This window comes from Mesoplodon densirostris, chromosome 4 (assembly GCF_025265405.1).
Source record: "Mesoplodon densirostris isolate mMesDen1 chromosome 4, mMesDen1 primary haplotype, whole genome shotgun sequence".
Classification (NCBI taxonomy): Eukaryota; Metazoa; Chordata; class Mammalia; order Artiodactyla; family Ziphiidae; genus Mesoplodon; species Mesoplodon densirostris.
Genome location: NC_082664.1, coordinates 70,004,945 through 70,032,204, shown reverse-complemented (window position 1 = coordinate 70,032,204; position 27,260 = coordinate 70,004,945).

The following is a 27,260-nucleotide window of genomic DNA, read 5'->3' as shown; positions in this document are numbered from 1 at the left end:
TTTAGCTACCATTCTACCAAGATAGTTCCCAAATCCTCCATTTCTACCATGATTTTTCAACCTCTTTTCAAGACCCATATAACCATTTACCTTTGCATCAGAATAGTTCTTCTTGGCTGTCCCATCAACACTACGATAAGTAAGTAAATCCTGGGCTCTGACTCTCACCCCCAAACAGACATGTTTCCCAATTCTGTCTATTACTATCAATGGCCACAATATTCCCAATCTTCAACTCAGTTCAGTACCTTAGGCTCATTTTAAATTTACCCTTGTTTTACCCCCAATATTTAACTTGCCCCAGGACTTGGAAGTTCCTTCTTCTTGATCCCTTTCAAATACACATCTTCATTTCCACTTCTGCAGCCATTGCACAATGAGTTTAAATCCTCACTGCCTTATATGTGGGCTGTGGAGTAACTTTAGAGCAGTTGTTTTGGCTTCTGATTCCACTCCTGTACCAGTTCATCTCACAAAAAAGCTTGGGTAGTCTTTTAACTATTGATACTAGGCCGTCATGGAGCTCACCTGTTAAAATGCCATAATAGCTCCTTATTGCCTCTCAGCACCACCAAGTTTCTTAGCCGCACACACTTGAGCCCTTTCCCAACTCCAACCCACTTTCACAGAACACATGCTCCCTGATCCATGTCCCAAGTTCCAGTCAAGCTCATCTCTTTGGCATTCCTGGTACAGGAATGTTTTGTGTACAACAGTCTCCCCCTGGAATGCCTCATTCACTCCTCTCAAAATGTGTTTGTTCCTGATTGCAGTCTAAGATGAATCACACCTGTCTCTGATCTAACCTCTTCTCTGAGATCCTCCCTCAGTGGGCCCACTTTCAAGGAACTATAGATGCTCATAAAAATTTTGCTGACAGGCCATGGCCTGATAGCCTCATCACCCCCCACCCCCCGCCACCCGTAGCTGCTCCCTGCTCTCTGACACAGGTGCATGAATGTTATGGCAGGAGAGCCTCATGATGTCTGACCTGTGTGATTTGTTGCTGAGGTTGGATGCTCATATCATGTTCAGACTAAGGAGTTTCCTGGAATAGGCCTCCTCCATCATGCCCTAGATGAGTAGTGAAGACAAAGGAAGAGGACAATCCAAGAACTTTTGACGTGATTTGATGCGTTCACTTTGACATATTCATTCTGCTGTAGCTGTTTTGACATCGAATGGCACTTTCAATGTACAAAATCACTGTTTTCTTTGTTGTGTCATTACTAATTAACATGTGAAGCCAACACCCTCGATTCTTACTACACCTTTAACTCTCACCATGATGCGTATTTTAAAATGCTGAAAGTCAGAAGTTAAAATATTATGTCAAAGCCACGTTTCCATGTTGAAAAGTTCCTGGCATCAAAATGGCTGTGCCAAAGCAGCTGGGTCTCAATGTCATGACACAATTGGCGACCTTGATGTGAGCTGGTGATCAGACAACAGAGTGACAACAGAGCTCTGAGGGGAAGGCTCTAGCATATTCATGGGCCTCAAACTGCTGGAACAGATACCCAAGAGGAATCAGGGCCACTAGGTGTGGTTCCCAATGAAAAAGTCATTAGGGGCAGACTTATAAGTCCCCAGTCCCTCTAGCAGGGAGTGTTGGTCATGAGCATAAAATCGACAGGTAATTGGGCCTGCAAGCAAATGCTAAAGTTGCCTTATCTTCCTGCATCTATCACAGGCTAAACCTGGGGACAGGTGTTTATTACTTCCTCTTTCCTGCAGAGCTAGAAGTGAAGGTGCAGTGAGAGAGAGCTGGCTTAGAGGGTCCTGACAGATGATCTTCAGTTTTGTCAAGACTGTGGTTTATATTTTTTCAAAGGAAAGTGCTCTGCAGGCAGCTAGTTTATTTTTCACCTTTGATATTCCATAATTTTCTGAATCTAGTGGGGTATTCTGCTCCCCATAATTGCTTAGTGTTAACTGTTCACATGTGTATGATTTCACCCTGGCAATTCAAAAATGGTTACTGTAGTTTGAAGACACAGATCTCCTTTCTCTCTGACAGAAAAAAAATAGTGTATGTGGGTAGGGAGGGAACCTTGTGTATCGAAAGTATTTTCTTGTTCATTTATTTCTCTACTTGTTTGTTGCCTACCTCCCTGCAGCCCACCACTCACTAGAATGTAGGCTCCATGAGAGCCGGAATATTGCCTATATTCATTGCTGTTGCCCCCTGCTTTGCACAGTGATTGGCACATAGTAGATACTCAGTAAATATTTATCAAAGAAATAATTACTTTTTTCAATTGGAAAACAAGGTCCCCAAAAGGAGTGGTTTGGTCCGTTCCAAAACAGCTTTGTGATTAGCTATGTTTTTCTCTGGGCCTTTTACTGCTCAGAATCCCTGCCAGGAAAGAAATGCTAAAGCTCCCATCTTTTAAATATGTAGATCCCTGACATTTGGTTGCTTCATGAATTTTGCATTGCATAATGACAAGTGTTTAATTTTATAAACTCCTCCTGTAATAGATCATTTTCAAGGAGAGGCATAATCTGGAAATGCAGTGTAAAGTGCTGTTCCGAATTAGACAAATGTCTTCCCCGAGCCAGCGATCCTTTCCGTAGTAAATGTTTTCAAGCATTGACGGATTGGAAGCCATGCAAATAGTCTCAACACCCAGCTGGCTGACTGAGTCAGAAATGAGATGGTCCATGGATCCTTCCTTCCTCCAGGCTGGTGTGTACCAACCCTCAGAATATCTCTGGAGTGAAGGAAACACAAACAATTGACTTGTTTTCTGAGGCTCAAAGGGCCTCGCTAGGTCTAATTTCTAATTCTTTTTCCTTTGCCACAAAAATGGAAGGGAGAGAGGTAGTGAAAAGAAAAATTATTTCTGGGTTCTGAAAAAGGGAGTTTAATGCTTTATGGTCTACCTTAAGCATCTATGCAATGTCCCAAGGCCTCTAGATCAGCTCATGTTGGCTTGAGGTTATAACTGGAAGAGAAGCCACACCACTGGGTAAGTTGTGGATAATCCATGCTTCATGCCCCACACTTCGTCACTGTTTGGCCTCAGGAAACTCACTGATCCTCTATGTTCCTTGTTATCCTTGTCAAAAAATATGCTCAATAGTGTTCCCTTTTGAACAGAATTCCGATGAAGAAAACTGAGATTAGTCTTCAAGTGAGTTGTTGTAAAAGCTATATGGTCAAAAGAAATGGGACTGGCTTCATAAATTACATACAAAGATTATTCATTACACGTATTTCAAGCAAGATCATCCTTATTGTGAAGCCACTGTGTCAGTTCAATAGGAACATTGAAAAAAATTTGGTGTGTCAAAGGTTAAGGATGCAAATTCATATGAAACACGGGCCCAATATAGTTAATATGGTTTGTAAAGAAAAGGGTTGTTCCGAAAGAGACTTACAGTCAGTTACCCAGTCAATCCTCAAGGGGGTCTGTTAGTCAACAAGGCAGCCCCATGTAGCAGACAGAATAGTGGACAAGAATCAGGAGCCCTGAGTCTAGAAAACGTTTATGGAGTAACTATTACATTGCAGGCACTGGATAAGCTTTATATAGTTAAGCAACTTGCCCAAGGTCACACAACTGGGATTCAAACCCCAGAAGTCAGATCCTGGTGCCATTCTCTTAACCATTATAACATATACTGCCTCCTACTAAAACAATTTCTGGCAAGTCACACTCAGTTCTCACATCTAAGTTTCAGTTGAACTACATAAGCTCTAAAAGTCTTTTCCAGGTATAACATAATACTAGATTGAGCAACCTATTCTGCTTCTTCGACAGAACATAAATGTGAGTGTGTGTATGTATGTATATATACACACACAGCTTTCCAGCTCTGTCGTCCTCCTCCTCTATTGAGAGCCCATCTTGCCCAGCACTGACAGTGCTCCATAAATGGAACTGACCAGTAACACTTTGGACACACACTTTTTGATACCTTGCTAATTTTTTCAACAGCAAACTCATGCCATCCAGGCTTTACTGACCTTCCTTACTTCTCTTGTTTTGTTGATTCCCTGCCCCAATACCCATAGCAGTTGTTCCAAATATTATTTATTCCCTTCCAGTACCCAACACCATTTACGACCCCTCCCCACCTTACCTCCAGAAGATAATCTTTCTTCCAACATTTCCAAGATTGGTGATCCTAAAATCCCTATTCTTCACTTGACAGAATTTCTTTAAATGTTCACTATTCCTTTTTTCCTTTCTGCCTGTTTAAAGGTAATTATTGTCGGTCTTTTGTTTCAAAAATGCTTCCTCTGCTGCTCCAACTTATGGAAACTTGTTCTATAATTTCTCCTTTCTCTTATGTTTTCCATCTCACAATCTTCTTCCCATTTGTCTAGAGACATACTCAAGGCCTGTACATGAATGAATACCATTGAAGATCTCCTATGTGCCAGACATTGTGTTAGACAATTTGCACAAAATGTTTCCTTTAGTCCTTACAGGAACCTCAAAAGGTTGAGTTGATTATTGGCATGTTACATAACAGAAAAGACCTAAATAGACATTTCTCCAAAGAAGATATACAGATGGCCAACAAACATATGAAATGTTGCTCAACATCACTAACCATTACAGAAATACAAATCAAAACTACAATGAGGTATCACCTCATACCAGTCAGAATGGCCATCATCAAAAACTCTACAAACGATAAATGCTGAAGAGGGTGTGGAGAAAAGGGAACCCTCTTGCACTTTTTGGGAATGTAAATTGATACAACCACTACGGAGAACAGTATGGAGGTTCCTTAAAAAACTAAAAATAGAACTACCATACGACCCAGCAATCCCACTACTGGGCATATAACCTGAGAAAACCATACTTCAAAGAGAGTCATGTACCACAATGTTCATTGCAGCACTATTTACAATAGCCAGGAGATGGAAGCAACCTAAGTGTCCCTCGACAGATGAATGGATAAAGAAGATGTGGCACAGGTATACAGTGGAATATTACTCAGTCATAAAAAGAAATGAAATTGAGTTATTTGTAGTGAGGTGGATAGACATGGAGTCTGTCATACAGAGTGAAGTCAGAAAAACAAATACCGTATGCTAACACATATATATGGAATCTAAAAAAAAAAAATGGTTCTGAAGAACCTAGGGGCAGGACAGGAAGAAAGACACAGCTGTAGAGAATGGACTTGAGGACACAGGGAGGGGGAAAGGTAAGCTGGGACGAAGTGAGAGAGTGGCATGGACATATATACACTACCAAATGTAAAATAGATAGCTAGTGGGAAGCAGCCACATGGCACAAGGAGATCAGCTCCGTGCTTTGTGACCACCTAGAAGGGTGGGATAGGGAGGGTGGGAGGGAGATGCAAGAGGGAGGGGATATGGGGATATATGTATACATATAGCTGATTCATTTTGTTATACAGCAGAAACTAACACAGTATTGTAAAGCAATTATACTCTACTAAAGATGTTAAAAAATAAAAGAATAAAATAAAATATATGCATACTAATAAAAAAAGTAAGAAAGTAAATAAATAGAGAAATAAGAAAAAAATAATGCTAACAAACACTGAGTGACTGGGTCAAGGTCACATAGAAAAATAAATTGGTAGTGCCAGGATTTAAGCCAAGTTTGACTCCAACTTGGATGTTCTTTCTACTATATCTCACTTATTTCGTAATATAAATAAATAAACCCTTTCCTGCAACACTGCTGTCTTCTGTTTGTTTGCTTGTTTGGCTGCGTTGGGTCTTCGTTGCTGCGCATGGGCTTTCTCTAGTTGCAGCGAGCGGGGGCTACTCTTCGTTGCAGTGCGCGGGCTTCTCATTGGGGCGGCTTCTCTTGTTGCGGAGCACAGGCTCTAGAGCGCAAGCTCAGCAGTTGTGGCGCACAGGCTTAGTTGCTCTGCGGCATGTGGGATCTTCCCGGACCAGGGCTTGAACCCGTGTCCCCTGCACTGGCAGGCAATTCTTAACCACTGCGCCACCAGGGAAGCCCCAACCCTGCTATTTTAAGCTTTCCTTTTGTCTCTCACTGACAAACTTCAGTTAAATACAGCAAGTGTTTATAAAATACTAGTTATGTGCAGATGACAAAGCTACATGCTTCTTCCCAAAGGAAGACCAAGATGAACAGCATAATTCTTCTCTGCCAGAAACTTCCAACCTAATAAGAGTAACAGATATATAAATAACAAGGAAACAAGGCAGAAAAAAAGTGCTAAATAAAGCTATCAGAATCTTCTGAGAGCACAAAGAACAATTAACTCTAAGGAAGGATCAGAGCAGAGAATTTCACAAAATGTTACTTGCTGAGTCTTCCTAGAAGCATTCAAGGCACTTCTAATTGCCCTGCAATTCTCCCTTGGGAATGTGTCTTCTGCCCATCTCTTCCTTTGTGTTCTCTCACTCCCAACCTACCCGACCACAGAAGCCTCAGAATCGGTCTACCCAACTCCAGACTTTCCCACTACAATCCAGCCCACAAAAGATCCTTTCTGCTGGGTTGTCCTTCATTAAGCCCAACTCAGATTCAGCACTACATGAAGAAATACCTTCTGTGGCTCCCCACTGCCCGATGAGTAGGAATAAATTCATTAACTTGGTCCTCAACAATCATAGGCCCACCTACAGGGTTGTTATAAGGATCAAATGTGATAACATATAGGAGAAAGATGTGAAAAACATACTCTCTAAAGATAAGCTGCTGTTAATATTATGATACACTTTACACTTGGGTCAGTGTCTGTTCCTTGAACTCACCTTCGGCTCATGTCATCCCTGTTCCTATAATGCCTCCCTTCCTCATTTCTAACTCTGAAACTCTATACTATATCTCTCAAGGTCCAACCATATAAGGTACAGTCTTAAGAAAACATTTTCTGACCTCTCAATGAAAATTTCCTCTGGCTACTCTGTGAACATCCAGACAGCTTTACTTCTAACTTTCCCAGTGCATGTGTAGCAGCAAGCCAAGTATCATAGATAGTTGAATATATGTCATAGCTTCCCTGTTTAATTGCAAGGCGAAGACCACTCCACTCATCTTGTAAGGTTTGTGTGACTAGCACAGTGTTTTATGCAAAGTAGGTACACAAATATCTGTTGAACAAAAGACTATAAAATGGGAGGTTATGTCACTGTGTATTGAAATAATGTTAACAGAAGCAAAGGGAGGAATATTTCACAGATGCCTTGTTGGGGTTTAAGGCAGAGCATGAGGATACAGAAGATACACACTTTTACAAAATAGCACCATTGTGGTGACCATTATGGAAAGAAGAAAAACCAAAACTGCTCCAGCCCCAATCCTGTGTCTGCCCTTCCAATTCTTATTTTCCACTACCAGTGAGCCACTAGAAAACCTAAATGGCAGCCATTAGATTTGCCATCTTTCCCCCAGAAATTCAGAATTCAGAAATGGGGGCTATTTTGAAAATCAAAATGAGCAGCTTAAAGTCTCAGCTAAAAGCATACATTTTTCTGTTACTCTCCCTCAGTTCTCTCTCCCCCTCTGTGTTGTTTATGTCAAGTAACTAGGGGAGCTAGTTTGACATCTTGTTATAAACAGTTAAAGTGAATGATGCTGCTGGAAGAAGGGTGGGCTCCAGGAGATTTGGGACCATGGTCAAAACCAAAGGCCTCCTTTGTCTGGTGCAGTCCAGAGAGCTCGGTCTGGCTGGCCTCTCCAAAATCATGCAGGAAGCCAAAGGATCTCTGAACTCTGACTCACGGAAGCAGGGGATAGTGCCAAAGGCCTCCAGTCAGCCCCAGGTGTGCAGACTGCAGATCTGCATTTACCTCTCACTGACCCCCAGTTGCCATTCCTATCATCACGACTGCATGGTGTTTGCAGAGCAGGTGAGTCCTCTCCCTGTTGTCACTTGGAATTCACATGAGGACTGAAAAGCGTGGCTGATCAAGCTAGGCAGTGGGATCCTCAATTCTGGCCAGACTTTCTAGATTGATCTCAGCTTTTATTACCTTATCATTTTCTCTCAGGAAATTCAAAATGTTTCTCATATGTCCCAATCCCACTTACTTTACTTCCTGGGTAATCTCCAAGCAAATCACTCATACCTATAAAATGTTCCCTTTTCTCTCTGCAGAAACTGGTAAGAGAGTCAGGGATGGTGTGAAAAGTTCTCTTCTTTTCCTGTCCATATTTTTAAAAGTAAAATTAGGTGTCAGAGACAAAACTTCACGCCTGGGATCAGAGTCAATGTAAGGAAATAAAATTTTTGCCCAGGCTCCTTTTTGTTTACTTAGACCCCCATTTTTCATACTCAAAAAAATTAATAATAATAATTCCCAATCAGCTTCTTGCCAGAACCCTACCACAGGGCAGGAATTAGGACATGAGCAGGGCCAGAACAACTTTCTGGGGCCATGTTTGCAATTTGGCGGCATTGTTTCTGCAACAATTGCATACATAGACCTGTACTGTTGCAAAAGGTTTACATGTTTTCCAGGCATGGGAGGGAGAAAATGGAATCTTTCACTGAATCCAAGGTCAGTGGTCCTAAAACTGATGGACCTGCCAACTACATGAGATTCCTGCCCCCTAAAACGTCCTGCCCTAGATTGCTGGTCCCTGGGTCACACACACTTCTTGGGCCTTTGACATTCCTGGGAACCCTGGTGGCAATTATTTTACCCAAACCATGAAGAAGAGTCCCTGGAGACAGTCGTGACCAACCAGCTCTCTCTTCCGTCAGCCAGCCCACCAATGACTCTCCCAACTTGGGGTTTGTTCTAACCTAAGGCAGGCATCTAAGTGTCTAGCTCTGCCTCCTTTCTCTTGCCTGAGAATTTCCTTCCATATAGAACACCGAGCCATAAACCATGGAGAGCCGGCAGTTCTAAGCTACCTGTGATCTCTTTATTGGAGGGTTTATGGAGTTGGAATTCATCCCAAATATCCTATTACATTCCTTAAAAATGTGGGTATCCAACATAGGGAGGGGAAAAGACTGGAATTCACTCACTTGGGCTCAAAGCACCTTTTCCTCTTGGACACCTGAGTAGCATATCCTGTCATGATGACTGAAGCCCTGGCTCCCCAGGGTTGAGGTTTATGGATGCCATACAACCTGGCAGCACTGACTTAAGGTACTCTGTCTCAGCTGTATGTGAAATAATCCAGGCACTCCTGGGCGTCCACAGAGTGTTCTTCTTTGCTATTTATTTACTTGTTTATATTTATTGCTCCTTATTTTGAAAAGAACATGAGATAATCTCAAAAAGACATACATTAAATCATGTTAAAACATTAAGAGTAGAAAAAGTAAAGCCAGGAGAAAGATTAGCACAAAGAAATGCAGGCCAGGGCTTCCCTGGTGGCGCAGTGGTTGAGAGTCCGCCTGCCGATGCAGGGGACACGGGTTCGTGCCCCGGTCCGGGAGGATCCCACATGCCGCGGAGCAGCTGGGCCCGTGAGCCCTGGCCGCTGAGCCTGGCCATCCGGAGCCTGTGCTCCGCAACGGGAGAGGCCACAACAGTGAGAGGCCCGCGTACCGCAAAAAAAAAAAAAAAAAAAAAAAGAAATGCAGGCCATAGAGTTTGCACAGCACCTAGAAGTGGGCTACAAATTTGGCTGTGAGCTTGTGAGCAGCCAAACAATGAAAAATATATGATTGGTAGTATCTCTGATATAAAAATAACACAGTTGCTATAAAGAAGCCAAACCTCTCTTAGTATTGAGACCAGAGAGGAATGTCTCCCTTGGATCTACATAAAGAGAACACTGCATAATGCCATGGACTTTGTAGTAAATCTCCTGTGACAAAAAGAACAAGTTTCATATGACCTTGTCCCAACTTCCCTCAAGAATGATACAAGAGCAAAGCACAGCTCAATAAAAGCAGCTGTCCAAACTCATTTTGAACAAGAAAAATAAACTATTAAACAAAATTCTGAAAAAATAATCTTCCGAGAGAGTGGAATAACATGCTTTAACTACCCAGCTCTCTTGTGGTTTAAACTGATCTTAAAAGTAAATATTTAAATATCTGGAGAAATGAGTTATCTAGAAATCCTTCAGGCCATTCTGTGTGACTACTGTTTCTTTCAGCTGAGAATTTGCGAAGAGTCGGGCAACAGAAAGCTAGAGATTATACTTTCGGCAAGAACCTGAAAAGCCAATAGCTGCTGACTAACAGCAGCACCATAAACTCTATGGCTATCAACTAAGCAGGGGGGAAGCATCAGGTCACTTTATTAAAGAAGGAGGGGAAGGAGGAGGAGGAAGAGAGGGAAAGGGAGAGGGGAGCAACTCTTTTCTAGGATACGTGGTAGACTAGATGACCATAAGGAGTTGAGCCAAGCAAGAGTAGGGATGGAACCAAAATAATCATGAATTTGATCTCTATATCTTTAAACAAGCTCCTTAAATCCAAAAATCCTTGATTAATTCCAACTCCAACCAAGAAGATAATACTTTTCATTTTCTACGGCTATGTTTTAAGAATGACTGTATTTTAACTACAGGCAAGATGATATTTTAGGACATTTAAGGAAAGATATCTATAGCTTTTCCATCTATTCAAGGGAACTTCAGAGTATTCTAGGTTCCTTTAGTATGAGTATTGAAGGTGCTATGTAAATGTAGGTCATTATTACAATTTGATGACATTCCCCTTCAAGCAAAAACTGTTAAAATCCACAAAATACAGAATGAAGCACACACACTTATTATTATTTGGGGGTAATTAATTAGCAAGCACATAAACAATCAACTCAGTCACAGGAAGATAGAGTAATACTATTAAACATGTGGGCCTGGAAATCCAATGCTGGTAGCTATCTTATCTGCCCCAGTGCAGAGGAAAAAATACAGAACTGACCCCATTTCCCCCCACCTGCTCCCTCCATACCCACACCCACACCACACACACACACACACACACACACACACACACACACACACACACACACACACACCCCTCTAAGATGAGAGTGCAGACTCTTTAGGGACTGAGGTTTTCCTCAGAATGACACCAAATAAAGTCCACATTAAACTATGTATTCGATCCTTCCAGAAACGTCCTTTGCCTGCGAAAGTACTGAAACAAAATCGTACATGCTGCACCCTAGCCACTATCTGCCATCCCTACTAATGGTGCAAGAGGAGGGCCGGTCATAAATATAAAACAACAAAAATATTTTTTAATGTATCAACTTGTATTAGGCTTTGGAATGCAGGAGCTTTAGAGTTTAGTTTAGAAGTGTTTTATCCTAGACACAGTATGTAACTGGAAAGACAAACTGGAATTACAGTCAACGGAGTGAAATAACCAGCCTTAGATGAACATTTGCCACAGTCAATCTATGTAGTAGATAATCAACCTTCATAGAAAATGGAGAGCCACCTCAGTTTAAGAACCTATGCAAAGTTACACAAAGACTGTAATCATGTAGGTATAAATGGAAGTCACTTACACACAGCTCCATTGTCTCTAAAATTGTAATGTCTTTCTCCAAATCTAGTTTTCAAAATGTGCTCATCACTGGTAACTTTTTCTCCCTCTATTTTGAATGTGTCTATAATAACTGAAACTGGTTTAATGGTCATCACATTAATCCAAGAGTAAGAAATGAAAAGAATGATTCATTTCCTATTCTAGAATTTTAAATACAAATTAACAAAAAAAAAAAAAAGGAAAGAAAAGTTCCTCTAAATCTCCCTTAAGGATTTTGATGGTTGAGAAATATGCAGAGCACTTGAAAGCAATAAAAGAAATAACCTAAGAAAATTAAGCAAAATGAATTTGCAATTAGTTTGTGAAATTGCGATAAATGCATTTTGAAAGCAAAGAGTAAAATGTAACTTTGTTCAGTATAATTTGAAATTGCCTTTTGTGCTTAATATAGTTCACTTATAATTAGATGAAGATTTTGTTCTGGTTTGAAACATTCAAAGTTCCATCTTGAGATTGCTATGTACTATGTACACAGAACTTTTCAGCAAGAAAGTCTGCTGCTGCTGCTGCTGAGATTGCTTTGACAGCCTTTACCCTAGTTTTATAGAAACGAAAGAGTGAAAGAACACAGCTGGTTTGAACAATGGAGCATGTTCAACATTAGGCCAAACACTTTAGATATTGCAAAATATTGCAGGCTATATTTATAGCTCTTAGCAGGTTTTTGAAATTCATGCTGATACTGCCTAACTCCTGCTTATTGGACCAAATTGCCATTTAATGATTAAATTATCTTTTGGTTTAAAAGTTTGCTCTCAAATGCAATGACACTCAGACTAACCTCTTGGCAATATCAAAACAGTGATGACTTAAAACCCTTTCTAAAGTATTTCAAGATGTCTTAAAAACTCAAGATCATTCTAGTTACCGAGAGAGAGTTTAAAAGACTTTTGTTGATTTGCCTTATTTTTTCCCTAAAGAAAAGGAATATCCTGCTTCTGATAACCTCTCTTCCAGTCATGTCTGTGTATGACTTTTAGTCCTAATGCCCAGCACCATGAAATACGTGTTAAAGTCTCAATTTTATAGATGTGATATCTGAGGCCCAGGAGGGATCTATCCTGCTGAAGTCAATTTTTGAGGAGTCACACAACAAGGTAAGTAGTGAAGTCATCACTCAAACAAAGGGTTTTCTGATTCTGAAGCCAATGTTCTTTCTACCATACCATGGAGCTTCTTGTTAGCAGAAGAGTCTGTCTCATGGTTGTATCCCATTGACCTTGGACAGCGGCTGCCATATGACCTACCCAAGAAATATGTCATTTGAAGGATCAAGGGAAGCTGACAAGTTGCTACTGACTTGTGAATAAAATATTTACATAATATTTTTAAATTGATCCCAAATATTCTAACTGATTCTCCCTAGAACAGTAGGGCTTGGTAAAGTCCTACTCTTCATACCCTAGAAGAGTAGTCAAGCTCTTTCAGAACCAGGGAGGAAGGGCTCCCAGAGCATAGAGGCTTCCACAGAGAGCACTTTGTGGTTCTCAAACTTGCCTACATATAAGAAGTGCCTGGGAACATTTAAAACTCACAGCAGAAATTAACACTGCATTGTAAATCAATGAAAAATAAATAAATAAATATCTTGCCCAGGCCAATTGAATAAGATTCTCTCTGAGGGTGGGGCCAAGATTCCTAGACCTGTAAACTCCCTTGAGGAGCCCCTGAGGCTGACCTGCAATGTCCAGCTGGATCCCTAGAACTTCTGAAACAGCTTGGAGGCCAGCCCTATGAAGAGACAGAGATTCAAACTGGCAGCTTAATCGTCTACCCAAAGCATGTGAGTCGTGGTCTTACTATGTGAAACACACGGAGCTGCTCCCCCGCATTTATTCCCAGGAGTCATAGCGGGGAGACAAACAGGAATTGGGCACCACCCATACACTTGGTGGTAGGTGGCAGGTGCTACAAATGAACTGGCTGCAGTGCACTAATATAAGCTGTCACTGACCTCAAAAGAGGAGAGGACCATCGAGTTATCTGCTCTCAGAGAAACACTTGAGTCTCAGACGAGAGAGAAAATTGCTCTGAGTTCTGAGCTCAGGCAGTGGGTAGGAAAGGCTTATCAGACATGATACGTCACTGGGCCTTTCAAGGCATAAGATGATGCTTTATACAAGTAAATTAAAGGTTTACATGATCCACTCAAATTAAAAATACCTAGGGTTCTCATTTTTATTGTTTTATTTCTATGAAGACTTTGAGACCCATGTCCTCTGCCTTTTCATTTCCCGTAGTAACCGATACATTGAAGGTTCTCAGTATGATTTTTCTGTTTTGAGAGACTATTGCTTTCACCCATAGCATTTTTATTTCCTTCCTCGGTGATTCCTCTTTTTTTTTTTTTTTTTTTTTTCCAGGTTGACCAAGAATTTCTTTTTCTTTTCTTTTTTTTAACATCTTTATTGGAGTATAATTGCTTTACAATGGTGTGTTAGTTTCTGCTTTATAACAAAGTGAATCATTTATACATATACATATGTTCCCATATCCCCTCCCTCCTGCATCTCCCTCCCTCCCAGCATCCCTATCCCACCCCTCTAGGTGGTCACAAAGCACCGAGCTGATCTCCCTGTGCTATGCGGCTGCTTCCCACTAGCTATCTATTTTACGTTTGGTAGTGTATATATGTCCATGCCACTCTCTCACTTTGTCACAGCTTACCCTTCCCCCTCCCTATATCCTCAAGTCCATTCTCTAGTAGGTCTGCCTACAGCAGAGTCATTTAAATACTTATCTAAACTCCCAACATACTCCCACTCTTCTCATTCCCAAATAAAACACCTGGAGGGCAGGGGCTATGTCTTTTTCATCTCAGAATTCTCCAACATAAACTGGCAAGGTGACAAGTACACAGGAAGTACTTAATAAATGTTTGTTTTTGTTTGCCTTCTGAAAGTGTTCATGAAAGCAACTGCTGGAAAAGAAACATCAGAAGGTAAGTAGTGATCCAGGAGCAGAAGGTGAATAAAATATAAATTTCTCAGATGTATATACTAGGCTATTGAGTGCAATGAGGTGCCTGTTCCCAACATACAACAGGCAAGTAGCTCAAAGGAAAACTTATTTCTTTGGGAATTCTACTGAACTTTAATAATCAGAATCACAAATTTTATTTGTTGGTTGCTTCTGTTTTTCACTTGGGTAAATTCTGTATCTTTCTGATCCGCAAGTTCCTGGGAAGCCAGCATATTCCTCATGATACATAATATTATACTTGACACATAGAATGTATTAAACAATATTTGATTAAAGAAGAGAACATATGTGATAGTCTAGGAAGTCTTGTTTCTCTTATCTTGAATAAGTAAATTACAACAAGATATCAGAATGTTGATACCGTAGGATAGGTTTCTAGACTATAATATGTGAAGGCTGAAAGGAGGAAGGCTGAAAACATGCATATTTATGGCTCTTCAGCTCTATAGTTTATCGAAAAAAATTAATAGTAGTTTTTAAAGCCTAATTTAGTTCACACTTATTCGTTCCAAACTAAGGTCTTCAAATATTATCAGGGTTTACTCATAGTATTGATGCTGTTGCTCACATAAGAGTATCAATACGTCATTCACTCACTGATTGAGGGAATAACAGTTGAATTATTTCCCCTGTTTCATTTAAGTGGGGGAAACTATGCACACCATTTCTATTTACTTTATGCTGAAAGCATAACAATATAGCAATCCTACAAACCATGAAATATAAGCATATTTTCAAGAGTGCATGTTTTTTTAAGAAAAAAGAATGCTCGTCATGTGATAATCCATACTAAAATAGAGCTCAAAACCACTGTCTTAAAAAGACATCCTTCTTCAAGAGTTTAAAACAAAAGATAGATTCACTTCAATACCAACATGCCTTTACAAATGCATTCCCATGACCTCAATTGTTTCTCAGCCAATCTCTGCCTTCAAGACCCAGATTAAATGCCACATTCTCTGTTAAATATTATCTGACTTTTACTCTCCACTCAAAAATAGTTCATTGTTTTCTCAATGGTCCTATACCATGTTTTATACGATTTTATGATAGAACTTCATTAATCAACTTATCCATTTATTCAATAAGCATAACTGGCTCACCATTTGTCAGGCATCATGCTTGGCATCGGGAATATGGAGAGGCACACTAGCTCATCCAAAGTTCTCTCCCACACCGTAAGCTCCCTGAAGTATGATGTGTTTGTTGAATCAGCTGAGCAAGCCAAGGGCAGCAGATGACAAGAGCCCCCAGAATTATTGTGAAGCCCACAGCCCTGCCAATTAGGCCTCCACCTTCTCTTGTTTGGTTCCTTTTTATTCCTCTGCTCTAAAGTCAACATTTCCCCTCCTCCCTCTACTCCTCTCCTTTGACCGTTCCTGCTATACTTTTATCCGTCATCCATAAAATTGAACCCATTATTTTCTCTACCCAAACATCGACCAACTCCCCAGTTTCCCAAGATACAAACCTGAGGGTCATCTTCAATGTCCCTCTTTCCCTGACCTTCCACATGCATGAAACAACTAAAAATTGGTGGTTCTAAATCACTAAATTACTATTGCAGTCATCACCCTCTCTCTCTCTCAGTCCCACTTTATTTTCCTTTTCATCTTCTGCCTGGACTATTTCCATAGCATCTTAGCTGGTCGCCGCTTATTGCAGGCTATTTCTACACCAATTTGTTCTTTACTTTATGCCAGAGTTTTCTCTCTAAAATACAAATCAGATCATTTCTTTCTCACCACCTCTCCTCTCACTAATGGCTTTTCATCACCTTCCTAATAAGATGCTGAGAGGTCCAAGTCTCTCTCTTGTGGCACACAGACTCTTTGTGAGCTGCCTTGCTTTAGGCAGAGCTCTCTGAACTCTCTGGGGCTCACTCCTGCTCAGGAACGCACACTAAGGTGACCAGGGTTACCCTTAGAAAGACATAAATGTGAAATGTGGAAAGCTGAAGTCTCTCACACATCGTGTACTGTGTTGCTTAGGGAACTAACATAGAGGATAAGAATTTTATCAAGCTCTGTCCAAAGGACAGTGATTCTGTGCCTCATAGATGTGAATAATCCAATCACTATACCAGAACAAGATTAATAATGAACATCACAAAGTAAGTTGGGGCATCTTCTGAAAACTGTGCTTCCTTCCAGGGCACTCAGCTCTTATGTAGAATGTTCCTGTCATTTCTATGACTGCATCATGGAATTTTAAAACTAGAGGAGAACTACATTAATCTAATCCAATCTCATTTCACAGATGAGAAAACTCAAGCTGAGAACATTGAGACATTTGTCCAACTAATAAAGATCCATCCCCTTACCTCCTCCCAACAACAAAAAATAAGATTTTATAATATTAAACAATAGGTTCATTTATGAATTTTTCTGAGGAGGAAACTCATTCATATGCCAGAGTCTTCATTCCACTGTGGTTTCATCTTTAATTTCTCACTTATTTTGCATTTTCAATTAGACACAAGGTGAAATGTCTCTTTATGGAAATCTTGACTCACTTTTACCTGTCGCTGTGGGTGTATTAAAGTATATGAAGTTATAAAAAGATATGAAATATGAATATAATCTAGTTTAATTATTTCCATCCTCCAAAGGCTATGATTGCACTTAGCTATCAGTGAAATCTCCAGTGGCTGAACTTCATGCTTAGAAAAAGAGTGAGCAGAAAGAAAGGCTAGGAGCTGAGTGAAAAGTACCAAAAAAGAGCATTTATCTTCACCAAAAGAACATGTCCCCATGATGGAAAAACTGTAGCTTCGTATAGCACCAGTGAGTCAAAGATGATGACGATATTTGGCAAAGTTAAACCCAGCCAAGTTCAGTCCATTTATAGATCACTGAGCTACTTTTTAAGTGAAAAACACTGGAAGCATTTTTATTTGATAAATTACTTGTACTTCCTTGTCTGTTCCTTTCCATTAGCCAAGGGCTAAATCTCTTGGCAAATGAATCACAATCGCACTTGAGACCAACCGGCCACTGAGGTATGCAATTCTTCGCATAGACTGATGTCAGCAGCACTCTCTAATTTTCAGGATGGTAAATCTGCATCAATATAATAATTTGCACCTCAGTTTTAAACATCCATGTTTGCATACGTCATTTTTTTTATCATGCTGATATATTTTGATCCCTGACTTTTCCATGCTAGGCAACTAGAAGCCAAGATTTTCCAAAACTCTGAATGAGCATACTGCGGGCAGTATCTTATGCATCTCTCAGACTGCTAGGGAGTTGAATTTGAACTGGAAAGGAAAAGAAGACTTTTTGTCTATTTCACCTGGCCAAACATTGTTTCCCCTGGCCAAACAACTCTCTTGACCAAATATTTCTTAGGAATCAAATTCAGTGTCATAAGGGTCTTGCCTAGTTTATATTTCCTATGATATTTCCCTTTCCTAGGCTGCATGCCTATTCTTTCTTCAGTTGCACCTCTGGACTTGAGAATTTCTCCACACAGGCACACACACTTACCACCATCCTCATGCCCCTGTCCAGAGCACATACCGTCTCATATAAGCCTTACATGCTAAGACAAGTCTCTACCCACAGCATTGTCCCCATGTCCTGACCGAGAAAGAGACTTGGCATGTAGATCTATCTATGTCCAAAGTATACAATTGGGAAAAGAGAGAGAGGTACTCAGCTATTATCTGAGCCCCAAACTTTGGAGAGAGCCTCAACTGTCAGAACTTATTACTTACTCAAGGAGGCAACTGGTTGGGGTATATGAGGGAGTTTCTCTACAGATGTTAAAATGATTTGAGACTCAAATGCACACCCACAATTGACATACTACCTCCTCTATCATCACGAAGGCAAAGTGATAGTACTTTCATATCTCCTTTCCATGCTCCTCTTCTTAAATTACTTATTGATTGACAACTTTTGAGTTGTTTCCCTGCAAGCCTTCCCTCCTTGTTTACTTTAGTCATTTCATGTGTATAAAAAAATGTTGAAGGGTTGGCAATCAGTACCTTTCTATGGATGATTTTGGCAAGACTGTCCCTCTCTGTATTCTTCCGTGGCACCAGTATGACACAGCTCCTCTAAGTGGGAGCTGGATGAATGCAAACAGGGTCTAAATCTGTCACTGTGACTTCAAACCATATGGGGTGTAAGTAAATGGAAGGCTCAAGATAAGGAGTCCTAATCCCACCAAGGTCTCAATTCTCCTGAATGACCTTGGCATTCCAGATCTCCAGGCTGCTTTTATAAATTCACTCTTTACTGTGAAGAATTTTAGACACCAAAGCAATGGCAGTAAGTGCTAAGACCCTATTAGTTGATCAATCTTCTAATAGAAACTCCTTAGGCTTATGATTAACCACAGTATAAAAGAATTTTTATTAAATATATAATACATATTTTAAATAAAAAAGATAAATGTGCTTCTCGTTCCTCATTTCTGAAACAAAGAAAATGGTATTTGCCTCATAGCATTGTGAAGTTTAAATAAGATAATATATTTAAAGTGCTAGTTCTTAGCACTGAGCCCAGTATTTAAAACGTACTCATTAAATATAATGTATTATTATTGGATCAGAGATTTTGATGATATTTGTTGTCTATACATAACACAAATCATGGATTTCCATGGTTTATGCTTAACACTCACAATGGACACACTGATGACTTTTCATTGGGCATCAAAATAGCTAGGTGATTGACCTAATTTTTCATCTTTCAGTGAGCTGATGTAGCATTATGCAGACCCAGCCTAAGTGGACCATTAATTCCAAAATAACTGAAGGATGAGCCCACACACTTGACCTGTTTTCAGCCTCTCTGTTGAGAGTGACAGCAGAAAGTTTAAAGTTGAGTCCATTTGGCATTCAGGCATTCACAAATATTAAAGAACTGCAACCTAATCACACCATCACTTCTCAGCTTATAAGTGAGCCTGTGGGATTATTAGCTCTGCTCTCAGTGACACAGAGGTTGTTTGGAAACTAAACATCTGCAAAAAACCCTCATTCTGATGGGCTTCAGATCCTTTATATTATTGTACAATTATGCAACTTATCTCACAGGACTGTTTCTAAGGAGAATTTATTCTACGATACAAGCTTCTGTGAAGCAAAAACTATTAATATTAAATAATGAAAATGTTAAAGGCTGGCATAACACAAATTGTACCCTCAGTGATACCGAAAAAGCTTATATGACTTTGGCAAGGCACTTACTCTTCTTTCCTTCCTTCCTTCCTTCCTTCCTTCCTTCCTCCGTCCCTCCCTTCCCTTCCTCTCTCTCAGTCTGTCTCTGTCTCTGCCTCTCTCTCATATAGAAAGGAGATCAGCCTAGATCTGGATGGCAAATAGGCTTCAACTTGTTTATCAACTCTGACCAATTCGGAGTGTCTTTCTGGAGTGTTACATCGGGAAGGATTTCAAGGTTGAATAGGGGTTCATCAGGAAAGAGTTCTATGATTGATTAGTAATGTATGACATGGGGGAGGAAATTAGCATCACTCTGAAGTCTATTTGCTAGCCTTAGATTGGAAAATCTTCAAATCTCTCCCAACTGAAAAAATGCTATCAACCATTCTTATAAAGAGCCACTAAAATTGAGAAGCCCTGGCTCACAGAAGCACTTCAAATTTGATGTCTACTCAAGTGCCACCAGAGGGATTTCAAGGTTGTACTAACAGAATTACCCATGGGGGTCCCTAAAGTAGAAGGACAGTCCACTGGAATTTGTACTTTTAACCTAAGCTGTAGTGAGAAGAGATGCTGAAAAGACTCTTTGATGATCCTTATGAGGATAATTCACCTCTGAGCCACAAAATTTATCTCCACCTAACCCCCACCTTCAGAAATGATGAAAGTGGGTAGGACTGGAACCCCTCCTGGTAAACTGGATGGTTAGCCTTATCATAAAAGAAAGGGAGGTAAGGAGACTTTTGGGGTTTCAAGAATTGAGAAGGAAGAATTACCCAACAACTGGAGGACAGATCCACGTAATGGACAGACAGGTATATCAGGCCCTTGGCAGGAGGGGTTGACTAGACCGTCTCTGATGCAGTGTGCCTGGGGTTGTGGGTGCCTTGGTGGACATCTGTATATATGACTGAAAGAGCTAAGCTCTAAGAGCAATGACTCTGGGATGATCCAGGATAATCCTGGGCATTCTAAGCTTAGCCATTTTCCCTCCATCTTCCCTCCATCCTCTCTTCCAGATGACCATCCTCCCCTCAAGGACCATGGGGGCTGATGAAAAGACTTGGCCAATAGGTATCAGTACCACTATAGTCTGTGGGACTTGTTAATAACCATACTATGTATGTAGCATCACAGGAACCAATCCCCAGATTTATCCTCATTGGATACAGAATTTAGACCTACAACTCAATGAGGCTATGTAAATTTCCAGGAGCAGACACAAAAGAGAAATGCAGGTCTTACTGAAGAAAAATAAAAGACTTTTGTCCCCAGAGTTTTTGAAACAGTTCCTATGGACTACACTAGAACCACAAATTAAGAGATAGCTCCTGGTATATCTCACAATACTGTTTCAATAGTTACTATGGAAAAGCAAACCTGAAGGCCAAAGGGACATGGCTTCATGTGACACAGCAGGATAAATAGAGGGTCCTTTTCAAGCCCTCAGTTACCCCACATCTATGGATAAATTCATTCCTTCCCTTTCCTTCCTTCCCCTCCTCTCCTCCCCTTTTCACAGGTGCTTGCCCTCTCACTCTCTCACTCTCTGCTCTTTCTCCTAAAATCCTTAAATCCTCCTAGTCTTTACTAAGTGCTTTCAGCAAATCCAGCCTCCCTTCTTTCTTCCTTCTCTCCTGTTGTTGGCGCCTCCACCTGCCCTTACTCCATCCCCGCTTCTCAGCATTTTCCCCAGCTTCTTTCAAAGCCTGTACTTAGAAGGAATCTGGTCAGCTCTCTCATTCAAAGGTTTACTTCATTCATAAGACTGGATATGCTGACTCTCCCAAGGGTATTTACATTTTTACAGGAGACAAAATCTTACATAAAAAGGAATAAAACTGTAATGTTAAATTTTCAATCATTGTAAAGCTAATGGAGGGAGCTATTGAGATATCAGAGGAGTCTTCCCAAAGCCTCTAAAAAAAGCTATATCTTCAATTCCATAATACAGAGCACTTCTCAGTTTTCTAAGGGGTACCTGCTGGGATTTCTTGGCCCTGATTTGGATCCTACCCCATAGTTTTTCTGGGGTGGTGTTCTCTCATCAGAACTAGAACTGCTGGTGCCCAGGACTCTGTAGCAATAATTCTCCTGGAACATTCAGAGACTTTAGAGCCTGGAAAGGCTTGGTAAGGAAGGAGTTAATTCTCTGAAGTGCCCATTAAGGTTGAGTTAATGGGTCTTAACAGAAACCCGAGCAGGAGACCAATCACCTGCATTCAGACTGACCACTTCTGTGGAATCCTAGGTGGTCTGCCTAAGCAGGTTTCCCCATGCCCTGGGGGGCCAGAGGCTCTGAGAAGAATCCAGTTCAATGAAGAGCAAAAGAATGATTAATAGTGCTTCCTGCCCTCGGGTTAGAGATGGGTGGGCCGCAGAGTGCTGGAAGAAAAGCAAACAGCTGAATATTAGATTGCATGTGGACAGAAACCACTTACAATTTAGATTCAATATCATTCTGGTGATTGAGGGATACAATCGAAGCCCACTCTTAGCATGGTAAAGAGTAAGCTGCTGTGTCCTTTTTATTTAATTTTTATTAATTTGTTCATTTATCATTAAAGATCTTTTAAAAATTCAGTAGCATTGTCTTTATTATCTCAAAAGGTATAGTAACTATTTAGTACCACATTTATATTTTAAGGAAGAAGGAGATTGCATGTGTGGGCCTTCTTACTGGATGTATGTATTATATATGCACGTACAGAATATACGTACGTATGTGCATATACATTTATAATATATAGATTATAAAACACGAATGAATTCATACTATCAGGTGAATCTGCACAGCCCTGTTTCTCAACATAGGGGTTTGGAATGGTGCAGAGTGTAACAGCAATATTGGCTCTGTGGGAGGGACTGAGAGGCTGGGGAGAGATAGAGGCTTGATGAGTGAGACTGAAAGTCATTTCTCTAGTTCCACCTCCAGTGCCCTCCTGTGAATCAAGGTTGCTTGTGACATTACTGGTGGCAGTTTAAATAAAACAGATGAAAAACAAGGTTGTTATTCCAGAAGTAAAATTTAAACTGGAAATTAAATTTAAGCACACTGAGAACACTCAATATACAAAGAGAGCACATATCCTGTGTGAGCACTTATACTGGTTATCTGCATATTTGTGCACACACATACAAGCAACAGACATGTGTGGGAGACAGAATTCCCGAATTCAGACCAGGCTCTGCTGCAAACTAGCTAGTGAGGTAATCAGGCAATTCAAGTCAACTCAAAATCTCCATTTGCTTATCAATAAAATGAAGGAGTTAGATATCCTCATGGTCCTTTACAACTTTAAGATTTCTAAACATTTGTGTATAGAAGGTCATTATCAAGCAATTAGGAGAAACTCTTGTTCTTTGATCTGACCCCTGGAATGCAGTGTATAGAAAGGAGCCACTCTGGGGAAGGTAGTAGAAGCTCTAGGACCGCTATGACAAAGTGCAGGCCATGTCCCTCAATCTCTCTCCCTGACTCAAAAATGATGGTTACATGCATAGACTTCAAAGTCTGACAGGTTCATGTCCAAGTCCGGCAATACCAGTCACTAGCTATGTACCCTTTGACTTGTTACTATATGGTCAACCCTCCATATCAAAGGGTTCTACATCTGCCACAGTTGGTTGAAGCCCACAGTCCTACATATTTTATATAAGGGGCTTGAGCATCCATGGATTTTGGTATCTGTGGGGAGTTATGGAACATGAGGGACAACAGCACTATCCTAATCCTCAGTTTTTCTCCCCTGGAAATTGAAGATCACAATGTCCACCTCAACAAGCTCTTTTAAGGCTTAAGTGTGAGAATGTAGATGACATTTCTGGCATGACGCTGAGCACACATTAAGTATTCAAAATGACTCTGTGTGTATTGATATATATGCATGCCAATATATATTTAACATATTATATATTTATTTTTAAATCTCTGGTAAGCTTGATTTATACAGATTTATAGAAAAAAGACTATTGTTATTTGGCAGTGGGAGAATAGAAATTATTCATGAAGAATAAGGTTTTCATTTTCTATGGAAAAGAGCATTTGCAAATCAGGAAAAATAAGTATGATGAGATGAAATGTACAGACAACTGAATACTATATCTTAGATACCTGGTCAACCACTGAGAATTATTCCAAGAAACTTCCTTATTTATGTCCCATTAACTGCCTATAACATGGATGGCTGGAGAGGCCCCTTGAAGATCCCAGGGCTAAAGCCTCAAAGATTAAGCACCCTATCTATGCATTCATCTATTTACTAAATACTTCCTTTGGATTCCTCCATAACGAAGGCTCCAGGAGAGCAGGGGCCATGCCTATCTTGCCCAGTGCTGGATCTCAAAGGCTTAGAACAATGTCTGGCACATGATAGGTGCTGAAAAAATACCATATTATAGGCATCATATTTATTTGTTCTGTTCATTGTTTCCTGTCTCCTCCTGCTAAAATGTAAGCTCCACAAAGCAGTGAACATTACTTTGTTCACTGATGTGTCCCAAGTGCCTAGAACAGTGCTTAGCACATTGTGGGGCCTTCATAAATGTCGTGAGGATGATGACTGAAAGCGGGTAGGGAGAGTGATTTAGAAACAGTAAAGTCTCAATACTCTAGGCTGTCCAAGGAGCTTCTTAACCTTCAGTTTCAAACGGAGGTTTCAAGGAAAATAGCTTCTACTGCCCCTTAAATGCAGAGCATTCAGCTAAATCACCAGACCTTTCAGGAGTTTCTGAGAAAATGAAGACAAGGTAAAAAAGTCAGTTCCATATCCAAGGTTGCAAAGGCTGTTCCACATTTATCCAAACTCACGCTCTCCTACACTGGTTTGTCAAATCTTTTATTTAAATATCTCATTATCTAAGACAATTTTGTACTTACTGTCATGAAGGCTTATGAAACCTACAAACCTGTCTTGCTGGAACAGGTACAATTTAAGCCAGTGATTGTTCAAAAGAGAAAGGAAAGGTGAAGAATGGCACCACTGTGAAGATTCAGAGCAGGAAGGTAGACAGCCCTTGCAGCTAACCTCTATTCTCCAGGGTGTCTGTTTAGGCTCCTTAGACAATGCATGTAGCCTAAAGATAGAGGGGGAAAAATTGTAAGTCTTCATGTATAATTTTTGTTGTTATATCTAAACTGATAGTTGAGGGTTAGGAGCTGAAACAATATTTTATAGAAGTATCATGTTGAAGTTTTTGCAGGTTTCAAAATATTTAAATATGTAAATTTCAATGAAGAGATGTTCAGGTTTTTTGATAGTCTAATGATTTTAAGCATCTCATTTCTAGTCACACACTGACAAAAGATGTTCAGATTGCAGTGTGAGATCGTTTCTATGGTTACAGTTGTTTCCTAGCATTTTAGTGACATCTTTTGTGAGCATTGGCTGCTTCACTTATTTGTCACTAATGTATGTGTAGAACTATAGTTAATAGCCTTGGGCGGACAAAAATTTTTTCTTCTGAATGGCTGTATTGTTTTTTAGCAGCATTTTTCAATAAGGTGACAATGCATTAGAATACTAATGGTATGTACGTTATTTTAAGATGTCAAGTTTTCAATAAAATGATAATGAAAATTTTGCATTTCATTTAATAGTTAAATATTCATGAATTTTCACAGCATGATGAACTGAGTGAAAAATAAAGAAACTGTATAATGTATAATACTAAACATCGTAAATCAAGTTTCTTTTCATAGAAGCTATTCAAGAGTGTTTAATATATGGTTCTTCGTGGATTTAGACCAATCTGAGCTAAATTAAAGGCACCTAAAAAGGAAACTTGTTTAAACCAATTTAACATATTTTAACACAGCATGTTTACAATGTAACAATATAAAGGAAAATGACACATTACAAACAATATATACATTATAGAAAAATTATGATGACTAAGTGGGGGATATAATCATCCAGCAACAATATTTTAAAGAAAGAAATTGTGAAGTAGGAGGTGGAGGCATGCATGGGAGTAGAGCCCTGTGACATAACCACCTAGTACTATAGGATGAAAGTAAGCATAGAAATTGGGAATCTAAAAGTTCTGTCCAATGATGAGCTATTTCAGGCATTAGGCTAACTTCTGGAGAACCAGGCATGAACATCATGTCTTCCCTCTGGCCCAGTACTGATCCAGTCCTAATGCAAATGTCAGAGTAAGGAAAAAACACTGCCCAATATTAGGGGTTAAAAGACTTCATCCAAATTCACATATCATTTGTTGTCTGCAGCAGGATCCACTCCAGCTGCCTGTTACAAAGGATGCATCTACAATGAGTATTTGGAGATGCTGTGTATGGAGTTGAGCTACCAGAGAGGAAGTGACTAATGGAATTCTAATTACTGATCACACTGATGTGGAAGATTTGACTCCGTATGAAAGAGAGATTGTCAATCACTAAATAACCCATGACTTCTTCTGCCAACCTCATGGCTGAGAATTGTTCAGCTACACTCTCCTGACTGGCCAGGCATTCCACTGATCCATCCAATTAGGACTGCAGGATGAGACTGAGAGAACCATAAGACTGAGACACAGAAGGCAGACTTGGCTTCTACTGAGAGCAAATCAAGAACAGAACCAAAATAAAGTAGACAGAAAACCATGGAGGTTCCTTAAAAAAACTAAAAATACAACTACCATATGATCCAGCAATCCCACTCCTGAGCACATATCTGGAGAAAACCATAATTCGAAAAGATGTAATGCACCCCAATGTTCACTGTAGCACTATTTACAATAGCCAAGGCATGGAAGCAACCTAAATGTCCATCAACAGAGGAGTGGATAAAGAAGATGTGGTACATATATACAATGGAATATTACTCAGCCATAAAAAAGAATGCAATAATGCTATTTGCAGCAACATGGATGGACTAGAGATTATCATACTAAGTGAAGTAAGTCAGACAAAGACAAATATGCTATCTCTTATATGTGGAATCTTAAAAAAAATGGTACAAATGAACTTATTTACAAAACAGAAACAGACTCACAGACTTTGAAAACAAACTTACGGTTACCAAAGGGGAAAGGTGGTGGTGGGAGGGATAAATTAGGAGTTTGGGATTAACATATACACGCTACTATATATAAAATAGATAATCCACAAGGACCTACTGTATAGCACAGGGAACTCTATTCAATATTCTGTAATAAACTATATGGGAAAAGAATCTAAAAAGGATGGATACATGTATATGTATAACTGAATCACTTTGCTGTACACTTGAAACTAACACAACATTGTAAACCAACTATACTCCAATATAAAATAAAAATTAAATTTAAAAAATCATAGACTGATAGGTGCTGCAGATTTGTCTGTGAATGTGGACTTAGAATGCAAAACTTTAAATTCTTGTAGTTTAAAAGCATCATCAGGGCCTCCCTGGTGGCGCAAGTGGTTGAGAGTCCGCCTGCCGATGCAGGGGATACGGGTTCGTGCCCCGGTCTGGGAGGATCCCATATGCCGCGGAGCGGCTGGGCCCGTGAGCCATGGCCGCTGAGCCTGCGTGTCCGGAGCCTGCGCGTCCGGAGCCTGCGCTCCGCAACGGGGGAGGCCACAACAGTGAGAGGCCCGCATACCACAAAAAAAAAAAAAAAAAAAAAAAAAAAAGCATCATCAGAGTAATGCTTTACCCAGATTGGTGAT